The sequence below is a fragment of the Lactuca sativa genome, chromosome 7 (genome assembly GCF_002870075.4).
Source record: "Lactuca sativa cultivar Salinas chromosome 7, Lsat_Salinas_v11, whole genome shotgun sequence".
In the NCBI taxonomy this organism is placed as follows: Eukaryota; Viridiplantae; Streptophyta; class Magnoliopsida; order Asterales; family Asteraceae; genus Lactuca; species Lactuca sativa.
Window position 1 is genome coordinate 132,644,310 of NC_056629.2, and position 17,238 is coordinate 132,661,547.

The window sequence follows — 17,238 nt, forward strand, 5'->3', positions numbered from 1 at the left end:
TAGATTCATTATACTTTTAATGAGGAAAGGTTTTCTCTATGCTATCCATTCGGCTAACGACCCTCCACCAATCAAGGAAGCGGTGGGTGAGAGTGGACACCCATTAAACAACCATTTAATAGGCTATAACCTTATATTCCCCTTATAGATCGGCTTCGTGAATGAGGCCTACTAACGGTAAGACTAACATTTAAGTTATATATATATATATATATATATATATATATATATATATATATATATATATATATATATATATATATATTAATCTTATAATATTATAAAGTATAACGTTGAATTTTAAACATGTAAAATTCTGGGATTTGAAATTTAAATAGTTTAAATTAAACTTTTAATCAAAAATTTAAATTTCAAAACTTGAATGCAAGTTTTGAATTTTCAAAACACATAGGATCAAATAGAAAATAATTTAAAATTAAACATTTAATTTAATGATTATCTAAATTTGACCTAATCAATTTTATTTACAAGATAATTCAACAATTAATTTAAATAATCAAGTATTATCATATATGGAATTTATTATTTAAACAATTGGAAATTATCTTTTTATTTGGCAAGGATAATCATAAAACAGTAATAAAATTTAGATTTTATTAGTCAAAAACGATTTAGGTAATTATCTTTAAACAAAAAAAAGCAAAAATCCCAAAAATCCCTCTGTCTGACGCTCCGACTCGCCGAGTCCCCTTATGGACTCGTCGAGTTCATCCTACTCATCGAGCCCACATTGGGACTCGCCGAGTCCGTCAGGAAGAGGACCTAAAAACTCGATTTTCAAGAGAGGATGAATAAGCAAGGCATCAATTCAAAAGAAACCAAACAAAGCTCTGATACCACTGATGGGTTTGAGCCAAAAGAACATCCTATATGCTCATGCAAACCCTAATGCTTGGATCTAGGTTTCTCCATTGTACATGCAATTCATCCAAGACTTGGAAACCCTAGATCTAGTGTATATAATTCGAAATGGACATAACAAAACAAATCTAGATTACCTCTTCTTCAAAGCTTGAATCTTCTTGTCCTTGGAGCTTAGAGTCACAAATGTCACTCCTTTAATGGCTTACAAACACCACAAGCAAGAGGATGATCTTGGAGAGAGGTTGGAGGCTCCAGAATTCGGCTCCGATACTCTTAGGAATAGGGTTAGCCGATTTCTGAAGCCTAAGGGGTCTACTTATACTTGTGCTGCTAGGATTTCAGTAAAAACCCTAATTGGATAGCTTAGGCCTTAAGAAGTCCAAAGAACCTTCCAGAATAAAAGCCTAGGACGAAATTTAGATGTGTCCCACTCTAATTTCGTCCACCCCTTAAAACCAAAAGGATGATCAACCCAAATCAACTATCACACAATTGACAGTTCCAATCCCCTTTATTTGATTAATTTCTTTTAGCCACATAATTAATTCTTGATATTAACTAAACTATATGATTTCTCCTTTAATATATTATTCATATAACATATTAATAAATCATAATAACCTCTTTATTCATAAATCATCATATCATGTTGCTTTGGTGAAGGCAACCCAAAAGGACTATGCACAACCGGGACAAGTATTTACCAAATATAGTTACGGACTTAGACGCTAATCCAAAAAAAATATCAAATAAGCTTAAGAAATGTTAAATGCAAATTTAAATTTAATAGACTATTTTAAAATACTTAAAAATGTTAAATCTTTTAAATAAAAAACTAAATCAGCATACCAAATTAACTATATTCAAAATTTAATTTTTGTAATATTTTTTTTTCCAATAATTGATTTTAAAATTAACTATAATAATAAACAAAGTAAATTATATTATGTCACCTTACAAATAATGATTGATATTTTAAACAACCATCGCGATCAAACTTAGAAAGAATCGAATAAGAATTTTCCTAAAAAAATTAAGCGTAACATTAAAAAAATCTTAAACAGAGAACTATATTTAGTTTTATACATATGCAAGCCAAGAGTAGAGTTCTTTGAATGATATGATTTGAATAGATGTTTATCTTAAAATATTGTTCAAAAAAATTACAATATCATAGATCAACTTAGTTTAAGAATTAATATTTCATATTTAATGTCGATAACATAATTATTTTCAGTATGTATTTTCCAAGAACTTACTTATATATTTTATTCTGTGCAACACATATATATTCTTATGATATAAAGATAGGTTGGGTATAGTCGAAGACCAAGATTTGGACAAACTCCTTTTTGTCGAAGAGTCGCAATCATGCCTTTAAGACGTCTAGTATGTTTATTTCAATGGAATAGTTTGACATTAAAAAGGATCGGTCATAACAATACCCTTGACAAGTCTTGTCATTACGATAAGAAATCACTGCTCAATAGCTTCGCTGGATTGGTCGACAATAATTGGTTGATTGATCATGTGTCTTAGAGAAGTAATAATGTGGTCACAAACCAAACCAATCTACTTTTATCTTCTCAATCCCTCTAGCCAGCCAGGAACTAGGTTCAAACATAGGTTTTTTCTAATTTGTAATGGTTAGGATTACAACTTCATAGTGGAACCAAGGTAATTTCTTTGTTTTTTGTGTGGTTTGATTCTTTGTTATGGTTAATTTTTCATATTAGTGTAGAATATTTCTATATGATATCTTGTTTGAATAGTTTTCTAATGAAATTGATTCTTTGCGTTCGTTGTTGGTATGTTTACATTGCACCCAAAACATTTTTATATGGGCTAATGCCATAAAAACCCTTAAGTTTTTAGGTTTTTATCGGTTTTACCATAAATTGGATTATATGTTAGTTTTTGCCTTTATATTTTCCAAAAAATGTTCAGTTTTACCCTTTTATTAGTGATTACAAATCGGTCCACCCATTTCAAGCCCAAATCCATGAAATCAAGCACACTCCAAAGCCCAAATTAGTAAAACCCACCTCATTGGCAAATAATCCATTTTTAATTGGGCTATCTAGATCCAAACATATATCAACTAAAAATACAGTTGTAACATCCCATGTTCGAAGGACCATAACTCAGCCAATATTAATCCAATTAAAATGACTTCGGCACCTAACTTGTAGCTAACACAAAGGAGAATATGCAGAATATTTTTTTAGATCATTCCAAGCTAGTATGAGAGAGATATGATAGTTCAAAGATTACAAAAATTTTTTGGCTGAAATATCTGATTCAAGCATTTTAACAAACATTTGGTGAGCAAAATCAGATGCTCAGATCTTTATAATCCATTTGATGAAACATACAACATATGTAATTAATAAATACATGAATGTGACTAAATTTACAATAAAAGAGTGTATACCTTCAAATAATAGTGAGAATTCAAGATTCCATGCCATAAAATCGAAATTCCATTATGACAAAATTAGATCTTGATCTTCCATTCCTACAGAATTGCTGTCAGATACGCCTATAATCAAAGTTTTGTGGTAATTACCTAATCGAGACCACTGCTCTGTACATAAAAATTATACTGTTAATTTTTCAAAGTTCTGGTTGGAACAAAAGCGATTAGATTTCTTGTTGGAAAGAAGTTAAAAAATTAAATATCATTAACAAATTTTTCATTGAGGCAATTTATCGAACACATAGAGTCCATGACAGAATCATATCAAACATATCAGAAAAAACGAAATTTACTTGGATTACAGAAATACATAAAGTCAAAGAAGGATAAAATAGAAATATATGAAGTCAAAGTAGGAGAAAATAACGAACCTGATGAATCTAAACTTCGAATTGTGAACTTGATTGTGACCAGCTAAGAAAAACACCTCTAAAATCGAAGATTTGACATTAAGAACGCCATCTAGAATAGTGTTCAATGAAGTGTTGGACAATATTTCACGATCGGTTGTGTTGATAATTGTACAATAATAGGAACGAGAGTGAAGGAAGGATGGAGGACCGGTGACGAGGAAGGTTGCTAGAGTGAAGTTATGCCCGACTTATTTGATTTCTTTTTCTTTTGTAGGTGAAGAACAACTAACGTGAGATAAAAGAGAGAGCAATTAGATCAAACATATTTATTTTGTTTACTTAATTGCAGTGATTTTATTAAATGATCACATTAATTACAAGTGCAAAAAACCAGAAATACCCTTTTTGATTTAATTATTTATTTAATTATTTTCTAATTTCTGATTCATGCATTCAGAAGCACAATAATTGTTAGAAACATTTGAACCTAACTCTCTCTCTCTCTCTCTCTATATATATATATATATATATATATATATATATATATATATATATATATATATATATATATATATCTTTACTATATTATTAAGCATATTGGACATTTCTTGAAATTTAAGAGGTACAACACATGCTACATCTTATACAACCATTTTATGCTTACTAATCAATACACACATTCCATTTTTGTTTCAGAAATTAAGAGGCATTCAGCGTTGACGTTTCAGAAATATCATAAATTAAACATAACGTTTCCAGAAATATCATAAATTAAACATAACGTTTCCCTCTACGCTCACTTTGTCCCTCAAGCAAATATCAAAAACCCTAACCCGATCGTCCTCACCACCATCCGCAGTGAGCAACCACCCACGCTTCAACCTTGCACCACCCCGGCAACGAGAACCCACCATGATCCATCACTCTCACTCTCTCTACCCTAACTCGATCTCTAACCCCGCCACCACTCATCAACGCTAACCACCGCAATACTCATCAACGCAACCACCACTAAATAGTTCCCTCATCATCGTCGTCGTTTCCATTCAAAAATAATCGATGTCGCCGACATGTAGGTAACATATCCGATTTTTACACATATTTCTTTCTTCATTATGTGAATATGATGAAGTAAACAATTTTCTTTTATTACAGATGGAAATGTGAGAACAGAGACTATCAATTGGTTACGCAGATGGTTTGTTTTCTTTGCTCACTTTTGTCTCTAAATTTACTTAATGGCCATTCGACAAATATTTGCTATCACTACGACCATGCACTCTTAGAAAACCCTGGCCACCACTACGACCATCACAGCAGAACACGATCACCACACTATATCGCACCATGGATGCTCTTCTTCTTTTCATCCACCAAGTGCCACCTTCAACCGCCGAATTCATCAATTTTTCTGGTACATCTCTCTATGGTTATCTTTTTTGTTATTATCTCTCTTTGTTTCTCCTTCTTTACAACCCGTAACCACCATTCATAGTCTCCCACACCCAAACTTCACCACCACTAAAAAGCCCTAATCATCCCACCTTCACCTAAGAAAACCCTGAAGATCCTACCCTTTCGCCTCTGACGTCCCTTCATCTAGGGTTTCCACAAGATCTATTAAATTACGTGAATATATTTTTTCAAGTTTTGATTTTTCTTAATATAGTTTGATAGAGTATTGATTATCAAGATGGAGTATGACTATTAATTTATGCATGAAAGTATTGCTTATATGGTTTTTTATGTGCTACAAGATCAAATAGAGAATGCAGAGTAGAAAAACTACAAAAAGAAAAAGCAGATATGCAAAGCTAATTGAACAAAATGGTGTTTGCGAACAAAAGTCTTGGACTTTTTTGCATTTATTTACATGATTTTTGTCATTTGTTAGGATCCAAAGAAGGGCCATGTCGAAAACCTTACCATTTGACCTTGATTTCATAATTCTAATTTCAAGTACCATTTCTGTTTTGTTTCATAAAAGGTCGAAAGATCATTACTTGACATTGATTTCGATGTCTATGCATTTTGATTTTGTATTTAAAAGCTTGATGTCCATTTGGGGTTGATTTAGTTGGCTGGTGTTGTTGATGTTGAAGTGACCAGGGGCCTTGATGTGTCATTCCATCCTGGAACAAACAACTAAAGAAAAAAATTATTATAATTTTTATTTGTTTTAAGCATCTCAATCCTCTGCCTGTTATCTTTTATAGATTGATATTTTTGCCCATTATTATCTTTCTTAAAAAGCAGATTGATTACTATATGTACATCTTTTTGACAACAGTATATATGTATTGTATAGTGACTTCAAGATCCTTATATGGACAAAGGATGACACAAGTATGCTTTTGTAGTGATATTGAAGAACACTCTCCACAACGGGTATAGCCTGCCCTTTTATACTGAGATATGTGATGAAAGCACCAGAAATACATATTCAATTAAGTTTTTTTTTTGTTTTTTTTTTTGGTATATTTATTGAAACAAACAAGATATAGTTAGGTTTTACATTAAACGAAAAAAGTCATGCTTCAGAAAATGGGGTTTTAAGGTTTTAGGGGACAATTATTCAGTTGTGATGCTTACAATGATTTATAATCCAGTAAAACCATATGCTTTCTAGGTAAGTCAGAATAGTGATTTTCATGTTTTTTTAACTTTATATAAACTATGTTTCTCTAATGGCGTCTAATGTGTAAGTGGTGTTTTATTTATCTGTGTGGACATGTATGATCTTGCTTGTTGAGTGCTACGACTAAACTGATGATTAAAAGTTTGGAAGCATCACCGTTTTGTGAATTTTACATGTGCATCTCCAAATGTTTTGTTATAAACTTCGTAGGGATGTAATTTTGAGGGATTATTGGGAAATTTAACTTGGAAAAATTGCATTGGGGATTTGTAGAGTACTGTATGTATATCTATCTAACTATTCAAACTTTTTGTACCGTCATTTGGGATCTATCTTAGCCTTTTGAAGGATTAGTATGCAAAAATACGTATATTGAGGAAATTAATATATTTTCATATACAAAGATCATTTATTGTTAATTTTTGACGCTTTACTGTTCCCATGTTACCTTAAAGTTAAAATTCAAATTTAAAAGTAAAATATGTATTCTGTGTACCATTTATGTCTCATACATGTCAATCTCATTCCAATACAAGTCTTCATCTAAAATTAGGTAATTTATAAATAAAATTGATTAAATTTGGGTATAATTATGAAATAAGTTTATTTCCCCCTCAATTATGATCATTTTACCCTACATAGTCCCTCCTTTCATAACATACCTCTTTGTGTGCACATTGTAGCTTCAAAACACACAAGTCTGCCCATCTTTAACTCTTTATGAGCTGGTTTTCAGATTTTTTTTTTTTTTTTTTTGGGTACTTGAAATGATTGTGTTATTTGGCTTTTTATTTTATTTTTTATATATTGCCCACATTTGAAAAATGAAAATTGACTTTTTTTTCTTTTTTGGAATGTCTATATATATATATATATATATATATATATATATATATATATATATATATATATATATATATTCAAAAATAAACTAAAAATGTTTTGTTTATTGAACTCATACACAAAAACCCAAAAAATAGGTTATTATTTTCTAGCATTTTGTTTCTTTACTTAAAAGGACTTGAAGAAGTAATGTTTGGCATCTAACCATGGAAACAATGGACAAAATGCAAGAAGTAGCAACATGCTTTTGTTTATTTCCATTTGATTGCTTTAATCTTTAATATTCTTTTTTCGGGGGAGGGGAAAAGGAAGAACAGTCTTGTAGTTCATTATCTTATATGTCTGGTAGATGGACTTGGCTACACTTTTTCCCCTTTTTGTGCGATGATGCATCAGTGATGACCATCGAAAGGAGTCAAGATGAAGAAAGGAAACTGAGGATAGTTGAGAAAGGATGTACTGGTGACTTAAAATTTCATTTTACATGGGCTTAAAATGATATATTAATACTGACAAAAGAGGTTGGAAAGATTATTGCTTGACCGCACTTGTGGTTTTCTTTTTGTAACTTTCAAGTCAATTTTCGTTCGTATGTTTTTTAATTGATGTACAAAATTGAAATCAAGACTTAGTGTTTTTTTAGAATGCCCTTGAGATTCCTTTTGTATTTTTCCTTTTCTGATAAACACAAATCAAATGATGCGAAAACATAATATCTGTGAAAAAACGAAAACAAATAGTAATTAACTATATTTTATGAGCATCTATTGCATTCCAATTATTTTTTCAAAATAATTATAACTTGTTACAATTTAGATTTTGATTCAACATTGACCATGCCATATTTTGACCATTAATGTGACATAACTTTAGATTTCAGAAATTATATAAAAACTTTCGATGTAGTTGGTCATTAAATTATAGGTCATGTCATCATTTTGTCCTGTAAGTTCAAACCATCGTAATATTAATAATTAATGGGACACCATGTTATCAAACATCAAAGGCATAGATGGAAGTTTTAGATAGGTTTCCCTCCACCCCTAAAAGCTGTGTCCCGTCGCATTGTGTGAGTATAAAGAAGTGTTGCACAATGAATCATGTGTTCCTGTAAATTTATAAAGAATCCCAACATTTTATTTTTAATTCTTATTAATTTCATTTCTGCTAACATGACTCTCATTGGTAATTGTTTAGATGTAGTAACTATTAGCGCAAAAGAACCAATCGTCTGTAGAAACTAATTTATGAGAAAACTATTCACACCCGTCGCTTGGCGTGGGTAAACGGCTAGTATATATATATATATATATATATATATATATATATATATATATATATATATTACTAGGTTCAAGCACTCTAACTAATTATTGTGTGGATATCGTATGCTATGAGAATTAATAAGAGAATAAGTTGTTTAGCAATGCGAATACATCAAACATTACAAAAATATCATCATTTTCATGCATTCTCGCTAATTATTATTTATTTTTATATCACACATCGTTTTTTACTCATTTTCATCTTGACAGAATACGACCCAATAAATATTCTGACAAACATTGTTACAAAAATGAGAATAATAATAAGTATATAATAACCTTATAGACTATTTAATTAGTGAAAATGTGTGTTAATGACAATAGTTATGTAAGATTGAACGTATTTGCATTGCTAAACAACTTATTCTCTTAGTAATTTTCATAACATACGATATCCGCACAATAATTAATTAGAATAGAATAACCTAAGCTTATATATATATATATATATATATATATATATATATATATATATATATATATATATATATATATATATATATATAACATTTAAATAGAACGTACTTATAATATTTAATTAAATGTTTTTTCATATATAAATACGATTTTTCTGCATAAATACGTATAATATTTAAAAAAATTTCTGAGGGTAAAAACATAAGAAATTTATAAACTTAAAGGTAAAAACATAAAAATATTATCAAATTAAGAGTTTTATTTTGTTAAGTTAATGTTATGGTAACCTAAAAAACATGTAATCACCGTTAAAAAGGATAAAACTAAAATTTTTTGAAAAATATTAAGTAAAATCAGACAAAAAAATCTAATTTTGAACAAAACCGACAAAAAAATAAAAAATTTAAATATTTTGATGGCATTAGCCAATTTTTATATTTAAAATATTCCATAATAAGTAATAAACTCTACATAGTGCAACAAGTCAACATTTAATACAAAATATAGAATATCTAAAAATGTAGAATATCTATCCCAAAATTCGAGATGTTTCACTTACGTTTATTAATTTCTCTTCTAGAAAATATCAGTATCTTATATCCAACAGTCAAATTAGTCTTTTCTTGAGGGGTCAAATTGTAAAAAGTGGAAAGTGGTGATGTATATGACAGGTACCATATCCAAAAGTCATCTCTGTTAGTGGGCACTAACAAACTTTTTCACCGGGTCGGTGAAAATTGTCAAAAATAATCGAATGGTCATCCAATTTACTTTTACAAATAACATGTTATAAAAACCATAGTCAAATACTAAGGCTTTATGGTATCATCACGAGTGGTTTATGAGTAAAAAAGAGGCCACTTTAGGATATCATCACGAGTGGTTTATGAGTGAACAGAAGACCAAATAGATTTTTTACCATTTCCAATCCACTAGGTTGTAGAAATAGTGTTCACCGATGGGTTGATTTTTCCTCCGTCTTCATTGAGATGCCACAGCCAAGCCACCAGATATTTGGGCGGTGTTCACACATCCATTGGGCTGCCATATAGACTTCTTTCACGCGTGATTTGAGGCTCCATTCCGGATAATTTAACCTATAATATTTTACAATTCTTAAATAATTAAATATATTAATCTAATGCAGAATATAAGTTTATAAGTTATAAAACATAATTTTTAACGTTAAATCATTTAATTTTGACAAAGTTTTTAAAAACTTAACACCAAATATCAATTTTTTCTTCCTAGGGGCTCTTAATTTTGACAAATAATTTGAATAAGTTATCTATTAATGCTAATATGAAATTATATAGGTAAATTATGTTGGCTTAACACCAAAAATCAATTTTTTCTTCTTAGTAGGCTATTAATTTTTACAAATAATTTGAGTTAATTATCTATTAATGCAAATATGAAATCATATAAGATTGGATTAGCTCATACAACAAGTACACTACACTCAACCCTACGTTGATAATGTCTATTGTTTCTTCTCATGCCATATTAGCTTGACAATTAGACAGAAAACAATTTTTGAGTGTCTAAGGGTCCCATATGCTCATGATTTTCTTATGACTATTCCTATTGACGGTTTTGGCCAGCATATGTCGCCAGTGGAGTATCGTTTCATCCTCAAGTATCGCCTTATGATCCCTTTATTTCCAGCTGATGAGCCCTGTTTTGTTGCAAGACATGCTTGGACTCCTTTGGGGAGCATGCAATTCATTGTAAAGAGCTCCCGGGTTTCAAGTACCGACACGATCTGGTTAAGTATGTTCTTTTCGACATATTTAGACGCGCTGCGATTTCTGCCAAGAAAGAGGCACTTGTGAACTTTCTGACTGACCCATTGGAAGGAATATCAACACCTAGACCACCTGATGTTTTAGTATTTGGATGGACTGGAGGAAAACATGTATGCGTGGATCTAACAAGGGTTCCCCTCTTGTGGGCTTGGGGAATGAAGTTTTCACTATGGGGCAAACTGTTTTAAAAGCTGCATCAAGCAATGTGGCAAAACATGAGAAAGCGTGTATGGAAAATCAATACATGTTTATACCCTTTGCATTTGATACTTTCAGTTTCCTTGCGCCAGAAGCTGTAGAGCTACTCAATAGAGTCAAATGAGTCATGCAGAATAATGTTATGACTTCAAGATCTATAGATGCTTTTAAAAGAATTAATTTTCCATTTAAAAAGGGGTTGCGACACAACTTTTTACTCGTTTACCCGCAACGTCTATTTAAATCTTTCTTATGAATTCTGAAATAATATTTGAGTGGACCTTTTTTTTATGTAAAAAAAAAAAAAGCTTGGCTCCATTACTCCGTAGGCCATTATTACTTAATTAGTAAATTATAATCATGAATTGCAAAATCACATAATATAGTTCAAATAATTGACAACATAATCTGATTATCAGATTTTACTATAACAAAAATCACAAAACAAATTTTAGGTTAAAAATTTAACTTACATTGATTTGATAAACGTGGGGTCAGAATCGCGATTTCACATAAAGTCCTAATTCATATTGGAGGTTTGGACTTGTGTTTCCACTTCCCAATAACGCTTTGGCAATCGTCAATCAAATAAGACCAAGAAATGGGCTTAGTTTTATGCTTTAAACCCAATACAAGCATCACGCCCTGGGCCCCAACACTACATGTACAACCGACTAATCTTAAATTTGGTTGAAGGCATGTGTATTAACAAACATATTTGACCTCAAATTTTAATCCTACATGATGCAATTAATTAGTCCTCCCTTATATCAGTTCTCTTGTGTGTTATTTTCGTTACCTATTAATATTATGCAGTTCTTACTGTTACATTTCCTCTTACCGGCTATTTTGTTCAACGACCAAGAATTGTATGTATATTACATTGGGACAGTCACAATTAAGTTACTAAAGTATACATATCGACTATTTTATTATTTAAAAAAGATCGTAGTTCAGTAAAAAGGTATCATGCGGATGGGTAAATGGGCAATAAAGCCAAAGTCACAAGATTGTCGGCACAAATATTTAAAATATTTTTAACTTAGCTAATTAAGAAGTATTTAATTGGATCTTGATGCACTAAGAACCTGCTGAGATACAGCCGAAAGTAAGTAAAACTAAGCACTAGCAAATCACATAAACAGCTTATAAGCAAAAAAGAAAAACTTATGTAGTTGTATCTACGTGTTTTCCAAATTCATATGGATGGATAAACGTTGTACTCGGCAATTATATGTTACATAGATATCATTTTTGTTGTTGACTCTTTAAATGCACTTTGTGTAAAGCAAGCGTTGATTTTATTTCAGGAAAAACGAAAGTTTCCGGAAACAAAGATAGGATTAAATGCTATAAATTAATTTTTTTTTGGAAACGACAAATATATTATGAACTCACATCAAGGTGATGTGAGGAAAATTACAAAAGAGAAAAAAAGAATAACACACGAAAAAACACAAAATATTACAAACAAAGAAAATGACATAAATACCATACTCTTCGTCCAACAATCTTCTATGTTTGCACCAAATGAAAGTTATCGATTTTATCCTTTCCACCGTGTTTGTCGGGACAAAAGAAATGTTATTGAAAACCCTTTTATTTCTATCGTTCCATATACACCATAGTACTCCGCACAATATCACATTCAACAGTTTTCTTTTCTTTTTGCACTTAAACCATCGCGAAATGAAAAGTAACAGATCCTTCACCGAATCAAAGCCATCACAGGAGATTTCACACCAAAAAAGTATCGAATCCATAACCGCTTTCGCCGATCGGCATATGAGTAAAATGTGATCACTCGATTCCTCCTGAAAGTTACATCAACCACACATAATTGATAGAACTGTGACACCCCTCCGTTTAAATGCTACTGCTGATGAGATTTTGCCCATCCTCGCTCTCTATATAAAACATAAAACTTTAAATGTGATCACCTTACACCACTCAAATGGTCCATCATAGACCACGTGACCTGCCAATTCAATCCGTTCTCGTAACAATCTAATAGAAAAACGATGGTCAATCACGAAATCAGAGGCCCATCGATATTCATTTGGGTTCCACTACACAATCTCCTTAGGGTCGATATTGAGTTTTTTTTTTAAACCGACCTTATTTTGACAATATTCTGCCATATATATTATGTTTTTAGTGACATTTTTTATATCATTAGAAAATAATATATTAATTTTATGTCACTAATCTTTATAGTTTGTTAGTGGCATAATGGGTTAATATGCCACAAAAAGTTATTTTCATTAAAAATATTACATAAATAAAGAAATGAGTTATAATATTAACATTTTATTTTTTATTTTATTTCTGATTTTCATCGAATAATTTAGTTAACTTCCATACAATTGTTTAACATGTAATTATTTCTTAGATTTTTTTTTTGAACGTCTGGAGTATATCAAAGCAAATAGCCCTAGCAAGAAGCTAGAGGAAAATGAAACAATGATACCTTTGAGCATTAAACAGAAACAAAATAATCGTTTTTTAGATACGATGTCAGAAACCCACTTCCACTTCCGCTGATCTAAACGCACCATCACAACCCTTTCTTCGTCGACACCAGACCATCTCGTTGCCATTAACCTATGTTGTTGATTTCGTTGTCGTCATTGTTGCATCCTCAACCCACGTCGACATCTCTTCTCCTATGTAACATCCGATTCAAGGTACTTTTTATTTTTGACCCTTGGTGTGTAAATAGTTTCCAAATTTGGTCTCTAGGGGGCATTTTTTCCATTTTCGGAAAAATGGGGGTAACAATTGTTAATTTTAGGGTTTGGACCCTATTTAAGCAACATTATGACTCATGATCCCCTCATTTCTCAGCCTCCATTACCCTTTGAGCCTCATTTCGAAACCCTAGCCCCTCTAGAGAAGATTTGACCATCTTTTGTGTGTGTGTGTGTGTGTTGGTGAGCGTTGAGGAAAAAGAGCTTTAAAGAAGGAGCCTTGATTAAGGGTGTAACAATTGGTAATTTTAGGCTGGAATGCGTCAACCAAACCACCGTTATAAAATTATTTTATTATGAACCAAAGAATAAAATGATGGAATGATAAAATATATGTGGAACATTTTAAATTATTAAACACTTGCCAAGTATCTCAAGTGGTTTAAAAGCTTGTCCAACGATATAGAAATTTGGAAATTTTATCATTATATAAATACGGTTTGACAATTTATCGTTAAACCAAACCATTAATAATGTTTAAAAAAAATGGGTAAACGTTATTTGTTTAAAAAGAAGAGACATTTCAATTCAATTATATAAATTCCCACTTTTAAAACAATCACACACAACCCATAAAACACGTGCTAGTATATTTGATGTACTAATATTCTTATGATAATTCAAATGGTGTAGTAGGAACTTGCCTCCTAGAATCAATAATGTTGGGAATAGTTTAAGCTATGGCACTACTAGTTGAATCATTGCAAAAAAACTCGACTGCATGCAAAAACTCTATTCACCTTCATGGTTCCTATTTCTATCATTTAAGAGTGTACGTAGATGCATTATCAAATCCAAGAAATGCTCGCATCTTAAATCACCACTAAAGGTTGTGTACGCTGTGTCCTTAAATGCCACGATCATCGTGAAAAATAGATCCCTTGCATTTTTCTTTTCAATTGAGTATGTAATGCATATGACCTCAATTATGCAACCACACCCTCACACACAATGAAGCAAGTTGATGGAATCCAAAAGCCTATATAAACCCAATACTTTTCCTCATTTGTGCAACCATAACCCACGTAAACATCTCATTCCTTTGCCTTTTTTTTTTCTTGGTTTGTGACCACCCCAAAGAACACTCATTTGAAGGCACACATCCGAATATTCCAGTAGAAAAGAAAAGAGTGCAACACCTTTGTATTACACCTTCCTGTTCCAGCAACCAAACAACCCAAAAACACCTTTGGAAGCTATGAAAAACCATTGTTGTCCTCCTTACTCGTACCTGTTGTGACAACAAGCAGAAAGCAGCGAGAGGCTGCCGAAAAACAACCCCATCGCCACCCACTGCCACTGGTAAACAACCTTGCTGATTTCCGATTTCTTCCTCCTTTGACAAGCTGAAAAACAGGAAGAATTCTCACGTTAAAAGCTCACCAAAATAGCCCCAGATCATCCCTTGCATTTCACTACGAAACACTTCTCAAAACCGAAACAAAACACGCAACGAAAGTGAGTCTTCATGACCCCATTTTCGTTAAGTTTTATAAACATTTGGGGGGAGATACATATATGTCTTGCATGCTAAACTTGAAATTTTATTATCATTATATGATACATACTTAACATTATTTATAATGGGTTAGCATATGACACTTTAGTTATATTGAATATACCTGCAAATGAATATGTGAAATTGTTACGTGCATTATAAAACTAAATTTCATATTATATTATGAAGTAATAAAACATTCGCATAAAGTTATTATTCGTAGATATAAATATATGTTCTTGAGTATTATACTTGTGCCACAAATCTATACATGAGATATTTAAAGCTAAAACATTAGTCTTAGAATGGTCTCTAGTAGGATAATACAAGAAAACTATGGAATTAGGACCTAATTTGTTAATATAATTACAAGCAAGGTAAAAAATGTAAATATAATAAGATATAACTATATTTACATATACATAAGGATTTAACTAGATTAATGTTATGTATATATGAAAATAATGAGTTGTATATAATTACTTTTATATAAATTGATATTTCATATAAACGGGAGTTTATAAAAATGGTTTCGTAACATTTTATAAAAATAAGTAGTTTTTATAAAATATGATAATTTTTATATAAAAATGACATTTTATATAAAAATGGAGCTTATAAGGAGATCTTGTAATATTTTTTAAAAATAAGTAGTTTTATAGAATATGATTGTTTATATAAAATAAGATATTTTATATAAAAAGAAAACTTATAAAAAGATTATTAGCGCTTGAAAGAAACACACGATGGAAGTAATATTTTTATGCCTTCAATAATATATACATACATATTTACATACTCATAAAAGTATAAGTATAATAGTGTATGTACAACTATATATATTAGAATGTGACGACAAAGAAATACAAGTATTGTTAAGGCTCGGAATGCAAATGACGACAAAAATCCTAGACTTAACAATTTAAGGATATTCTGTATGAGAAACACTTCATCGCTAAGAACTCAAAAACTTAGTACAAAACCCTCTGTGCTATAACCGTTAATCCGAAAGGAACGTGGAACATTGGTATAGATCTCTACGGGTTGACAGCCCCACTTGCGGTTGCTAGCTACAACCATCGTCCGACGAGTCAAAACGAGCGTAATCGTTTAGTAACTTATATATTTCACGACGTCGATGAAGCGTCGTGATAGTCACAGTACATCTTCTCACCATACTGCTTTACAGAGGCTTGCACGTCCATAGTTCGGTTATAGGCTCATACTAGAACCCATAAATTTTAATCTAGAAGTTTTATCGTTATAAGGGAACTTTTGAACAAAATGGATAAGTGTTGAAAACATTATTATATATAATTCGTATTTATAATATTTTCAACACGATACTCACAACTCATGATTTTTTGGTTATGAACAATGAACCAAACTATTTTACTTGTATGGGATTACAAGTGCGGACTAAATACATACTTATAATCTTAAAAGGTCACAAATGTATTTTTGATTATAAACCCTTGGAACCTAAACCTATAAAGCTCACTAACATTTTTGTTGACGTATTTTTAAAATGTATGTATCTTCAGGAACTTAAAAGATGGAGGAACGCCTACAAGGTAAGGAGAATATTTCTCCTTAAATAAACTATTGAACGGATAACCGGTCCTCTTGATATATGCTTTATAAAACTTTCAATATGTATTGGTAGTCGTTTGGGATTTATTAAACAATGTATTTCTTCTTTTCATACTTTGGAAGAATATAATGTTATTTGAATCCTGTAATATTCAATGTATGTTGTTAACTATGAACCAATGTTTCATGCCACAACCCCCGGTGATTCCGCCATCGGTCGGGGTGTGTTAAATGGAGAGCTAGTAGATCTAAATTTTACTCATCATTTCCAGCTTCATTGCGGTATAAAGCTTGGAAATTGCTCATTGTATGCTTAAATCTAGTCTTTATGGAGTTTTGGTTACTTTTGGTCCCATGAATTAGATATAGTGGAAAATTTTCCACTCCAGAAGTTAGGAGTTGCTTCTTTTGATGTTTCTGAGGTCCCTAGTCTATAAATTTAGCATCTTGA